Source organism: Cebus imitator, unplaced genomic scaffold (assembly GCF_001604975.1).
Source record: "Cebus imitator isolate Cc_AM_T3 unplaced genomic scaffold, Cebus_imitator-1.0 Scaffold634, whole genome shotgun sequence".
Taxonomy (NCBI): Eukaryota; Metazoa; Chordata; class Mammalia; order Primates; family Cebidae; genus Cebus; species Cebus imitator.
In genome coordinates this window covers 589,589-595,443 of record NW_016107949.1, presented here as the reverse complement: position 1 = coordinate 595,443, position 5,855 = coordinate 589,589, and the positions used below count along the sequence as shown (strand labels likewise).

Genomic DNA, 5,855 nt, shown 5'->3' with positions numbered 1-5,855 from the left:
TTTTTGTAGTTTTTAGTAGAGACGGGGTTTCACCATGTTGACCAGGATGGTCTTGATCTCTTGACCTCGTGATCCACCCGCCTCGGCCTCCCAAAGTGCTGGGATTACAGGCTTGAGCAAAAGTCATCTTAAAGAACAGGAGACATGACTAGGATATGGCACAGGAAGGAAAAGCCCAGCACTCACTCCAAGAAATGCAGTACCGGCCAGGCGAGGTGGCTCATGCTGATAATCCTAGCATTTTGGGAGGCCAAGGCGGGCGGATCACAAGGAAACCCTGTCTCTACTAAAAATACAAAAATTAGCTGGGGGTGGTGGCGGGTGCCAGTAATCTCAGCTACTTGGGAAGCTGAGGCAGGAGAATCACTTGAACCTGGGAGGCAAAGGTTGCAGTGAGCCAAGATCAAGTCACTGTACTCCAGCCTGGGTGACAAGAGCAAGACTCTGTCTCCAAAAAAAAAAAAAAAAGGCTGGGTGCAGTGGGTCACGTTTGTAATCCCAGCATTTTGGGAAGCTGAGGTGGGTGGATCACGAGGTCAGGAGTTCAAGACCAGCCTGGCCAAGTGGAGAAACCCCTTCTCTACTAAAAATACAAAAAATTAGCTGGACATGGTGGCAGGCGCCTGTAATCCCGGCTACTGGCGAGGCTGAGGCAGAGAATTGCTTGATCCTGGGAGGTGGAGGTTGCAGTGATCCGAGATGGCACCACTGTACTCCAGTCTGGGCGACAGAGCAAGATTCTGTCTCAAAAAGAAAAAACAAGAAATGCACTACCAACTCCTAGCCAGACACTTGGCCCTTAAGGCTTAAACTTCCCTCCATCCCCTCTTTAATCAGCCTACCTCAAAGGGGCACACTGAAATTGGACTGGAGAGCCATAAGGGCCAATGCAGTATCTGCAAGAATTCTTTAATACAAGTTCTCCTCGGATCCATTCACCTGTTCTACAACTTGATGATCTCAGGTATTGTTTAACAACAAAAGGATGAAACAAATTCGGGGCAGACTTTTAATTAAGGACATCTTCTTGGGTTCTTGCCAGCACACTATTTCAATAAGAAAACAGAACTCCTAATTTGGAGTTGTTTCTGTGCTTTTAAGGCATATCGAGCAATATCAGTGTTATTGTTTCCTATGTGCATGGCCCTGGATACTTTTCAAAATCCTTCATTGTTTCATTTGCTCCTTGTAACAACTTGTGAACATGGAAAGTTATTTTTACCCTCATTTTGTAGGTGAAGAGAACATGGCAGAGATTAATCGGCCTGTGTAGGGTTGAACACTGACTAAAAAAGTCAAAGCTAGAACACAAGTACTCCTGACTCCCAAACCTATGTTCTGTTACTCTGCTCTTTTGCTGAGCTTTCATGGCCGAAGCTCTGGTTTTAGAAGGAGGAAGAGAGACAACTTAGGAGGTTATCTAGACCATTTCCACCCCCTCCCCGCTACCAACAGTCCTATTCAGTTAGCTCCCCAAAACAGAGCAGCTGCCTCTGCCTAGGTAATCCATTCCAGTCTTAACCCAGACTGACTTGGAATCCTATTATCTCCGTGTTGGAAGGGCCCTTAAACGTAATCTAATCCAACCTCCCTTCAGAAGCCTGAATTATTTTCATGTTCTCCTTGGCCTAACCTCACAATTGCCACTGCTCACAATCCAAGGCATTCACCCAGCCTGGGTAAGGAGAGGTAGGGAACAAGCATACATCTGGACAGAGTAAAGAAGAGGTGTAGCTTCCAGTGTACCCATCTGGATAAGACTCACTGAATAGTAGTCTCGGCAAACTCACTCGCTCAACACCTGCACAGGTGCAGCAAGTCACTAAGTGGGAAATGAGACAGGAGCCTTACCTTTCTTCTCTTGTCTTAGCTGCTCCCCTGGAGATCAAGCCCCCATCCAGCACTCCATTTCCAAAACTGAGAATTCCAAATCAGATCCACCAAACAAAGTGCAGCTTCTCTCTTCTTATCCAGGTCCAAAGTCCATGGCTGAGCTGACCCTGAGGAGGAGGAGTCTGGGGGGGGAAGGGGTGTGTCCAGGCCCCTCCCCCCCCACTGCAGGCTTCAGTGCCACTCTCAGGGGTCCGTTATATCCCTTCATTCAGCTGCCTTATTAAGCTCAGAGTCTGGTGATAGATCCCAGATACTATCCCATCTCTTGCTCAGGCAGGGGAAGTTATCCACTGTGAGAACTGGCCCATATGTCTTCTGCTGGGGCTCATGAGAAGAAACAGGTCTTAGAAGCGGCATGGCTCAGGAGGCAGACTTCTGTGTTAACCTGCAGAACATTTAAATATTATAACATTCTCTAATCTAGTATATACCCAAACAGAGTCTTAAAATCTTCTAGTTTCCACTCCCTACCTACATTAAGAGTCGATAGTAGGCTCTATCATCAAAAAACCCTCGTTAAACGCTCCACAAGATTATATAAAACATCTACTTAACTCAGGTATCAAACGCCAGAATAGTCACCTCATCAAGTGTTTATATATAAACATATTATATATATGTACAAACATATGCGTGATTCAGGATAAAATATGGGTCGTACCCATTCTCACCACAGAAAAATTACTGAGGACTGTCTAAGAAATAGAGAAAATAACGCCCTTTCTCCTGCCCTCCCGTCTAAAGCGCAACATAATAAACTCCCAAGCTTCTTCGGGTGCTGTTTTAATTCACCAGCCCTCTTCAACTAGTTAATAAATCATTTCCAGACCGAGATGTTGGCACCTTCCACATGCATTCTTTGCTCCTTTTCCTTCAACCCTCAGTTCCCCCTCTGCTTGCAAAACTATGCCAGAGACATAATTCCCAACCACTGTCAAAGTCCTTCCCAGGGCTAGAGAACACTCTCCTGGAATGTTTAAGGCCCAAGTCCTGCTTGCAGTACCCCCCCGTGTTCCCATTTCTCAGCCCGGAAGCTCACCCCTGTAGCCCCCCTCCCCTCCAAGTTTATTCCAAAACAGACACAGACACAGACAGACAGACAGACAGACACACACACACACACACATACTCTCACACTCACTCTCTTCCACCCCCTCCCTCCTCCTCCCTCCTCCTCCCTCCTCCTCCCTCCTCCTCCCTCCCCCGCTGCCTTCCTGTAGGGGCGTGGCGTCCACATGACCTCCACCCCCTCCAACAATTTAACTCCTCCCACCCTTCTCCCCGGAACCCCGAGCTCCGGGTTCACAGGAGAAGGGGGTGACACCGCGACCCTCCCTGTACTCCGACCCCCACCCGTCCGCCCTGCGGACGACCCTCGCCCTATCCGCGCCGGGTCGTTACCTGGTGCCCAACCGCCCCGTCTCGGCTAGGAGCCTCGGCCCGCCCGGGGTAGCAATCCAGGACCCAGGCCAGATCCCCTACGCCAGCCCAGGCCCCACCCCCTCGACCCCCGGCGGCCCGGCCCTCCCCTCGCACTCCTTCCCCCCTCCCACCATCCACCGCAGCCACTTCCGCCCGTATCCGGAAGTGGGCCAGCGACGACACCTCCCACATCCCGCCAATTTTTCTACCCGCCCCACCCCCACCCCGTCCCCAGCCCGTCACCACCGCCACCACGGGAGCGAGGGAGGTGGCTCGGCCAGGCCTGAGATTGTTCTACAGCCACCGTTCACAGGGCTGAAGAACAGCTGTGGGCAGAACCAGGTTGTGAGAACGAAGTCGGGGCGCAGAGTAGCGGCCGTACAGGAAGGGGCGGGGCAGAAGAGACAGGCCGGCTGCGGGAGCGCGCGGCTGCTGGAGCCGCGCGGGAAGAAGCACGCATGCGTCAGCCCTCTGGGTTCTAGGCGGGGCCTGAGCGGGAGGGGCGGGGCGAGGACCCTGAAATGGGGGCGGAGCCGGTGCGGGGCAACCCTGCCCTCTCCCTCCTCCCAAAGGTCGCCTAGCAACGGCCCGCTAGACCTGGCTGTTCGAAAAGAGCTGTGCTTCCCTGCTTGTTGCGGGTCCTGGCGAGACGGTTTTCAGAAAGTACTGGGGCCTGTGTGTTCCTGCTCCTCGGCTGGGGGCTCTGTGTAGAGTAGTGGAGGAAGACTCTGTTTCGTTCATTGCTGCTGTTTCTCGCTGCCTCTCCTGACGAGACAGGACCCTTGCAGGGTGCGCCCGCGCTGCCCTCGGACAAGTGCTGGCCGGGTACCTGCGGCCGGCCCGCCGGCGGGGGAGCAGCCTAACCGAGGCTGCCGGGAGGAGGGCGGCCTGGCCGGAGCGGCCCTTCCAGTCGTGCCCGGGGCTCCTCGCAGGCAGCCTCCGACTCCTTCAAGCATCCGACTCTTAAGTTCCAAAATTGCCCCGCGGTTTTCCCCCTCACACTGAATCCAAGGGAGCCGCTGCTCGTTTTTGAAGTTCCTGTGCAGCCCTCTCCCGACATTTTCAAGAATCTTGCCAGGACTGGCGATGGATTTGTAGCCTCCGTTTTTGCCCCCCTTTCGAAAACCGGAATCTAGGCCTGGTCTCCTGGCCTGTGTTCCGTCATGGGATTTCTCCAGAGCACGGACTGACTTGACTGGAACATTTCCAGTACTGGGAATGTAATGGTTGCTGCGTCAGGAGTCGTGAAATGATTTTTTTTATTTGGAACAGTATCATAATATTTGGAACTTTCTTAAAGGAAAAAATACATATTGCTTAATTATATATTGCTTGGAATATATTATTCCAAGGAGGAAGAAAATAAGACCCTTTTCTTCCCCTATCTCCAAACCTACTCCGCCCACTTCTGTTTCCCATCAGCATTAATGGCGGCTCGGTTCACTCAAGTCAGAACCAGAAGAGCCAGCCTCACTCTCTCACATTGTCGACACAATCTGATTGGAAACCCTGTTGACTCTGCCTTCAGTCTGTGTCTAGGCTGCATCATCTCAGCATCCACAGCCCGCTTCAACCCTCACCTGAACACCTAGGTCTCCCTGTCCTCCCCACCCTCCCAGTAGCTGTCATTTCCGCACAGCAGCCACGGGAATCCTGGTTTCTTTGCTCCAAACCGCACAGTGGCTTCTTAGTTTCCTTGATATAAAACGCTAAAGTCTACAATGGCCGCGGAGCCGGACAACCCACTGGCCTGCTTAGCTATCTCTGTTAGCTGCACTGGCCTCTGCACTGGCTGTTGTCTACTTGCAAAACTCCTCTTCCAAGCATTTCCAGGATTGACCCATTCAGCTCTTTCAAATCTTTCCTCCCATGTCACCTCAGTGAGGCCTTTCCTGACCAATCTATTCAAACTTGCCCCTGACCCAGAGCACTGCTAGTCTCCCTTGACCTGCTCCACTTTTCCCATGGCACGCATTCACACCTCCTAAAATACTCCCTGTGTTTACCATGTATTGTCTGTCTTCTGCTACTAGAATTTAAGTTCCCTGAGTGGAGGCACGTTTGACTTTTGATTGCCTGCTATATCCCAGGTGCCTACAACAGTTGCCGGGCCTATAGTAGCAGCTCAGCACACATTTGTCGAATAAATGAAGAAATCAATTAACTTGAACAACTATTTTCATTGTATTCTGTTCAGGCTTCTTTCACATGGAAATATATGAACATAGTTATAAGCACAGTATACTGTGATATATATGATTTCTAATGATCATACCGTAGATACTTTACATATTTCTAAGTATTTTCATAATTATAACCATTTTTACTTTTTCATGCTTTCGATTTTTCATGCTTGTTATAACAAGTCAAATGGAGTTGTGTAAACAAAAAATTGTCTCCTGCCCCCCTCTAATCCCACCCTGCTGAAAGGAACCACTGTTTTAAACTAGTGGATGTATTTTTTTTTTTTTTTTTTTGAGACGGAGTTTCACTCATGTTACCCAGGCTGGAGTGCAACGGCACGATCTCGGCTCACCGCA

The 5,855-nt window shown here is 50.6% G+C and overlaps 1 protein-coding gene across 12 annotated transcripts in view; it reads right to left on the bottom strand.

Annotated features, from left to right (window-relative positions):
• The window catches only part of MGAT1 (alpha-1,3-mannosyl-glycoprotein 2-beta-N-acetylglucosaminyltransferase), a 20,516-nt gene extending 16,720 nt beyond the window's left edge, over positions 1 to 3,796 (bottom strand). For 6 of the 12 annotated variants that reach the window (XR_005198148.1, XR_005198149.1, XR_005198150.1 and 3 more), the window contains exons 1-2: positions 3,295 to 3,707; positions 1,852 to 2,278 (exon numbers count right to left, since the gene is read on the bottom strand). The gene's annotated coding sequence lies outside the window, so the exon portion shown is untranslated. Of the gene's footprint in view, positions 1 to 1,851; positions 2,279 to 2,722; positions 2,921 to 3,018; positions 3,032 to 3,294 lie in introns of those variants that run through there. The other 6 variants (XM_017517485.2, XM_037734553.1, XM_037734552.1 and 3 more) reach the window with 6 other exon arrangements.
• Between the last annotated feature and the right edge of the window lie 2,059 nt (positions 3,797 to 5,855).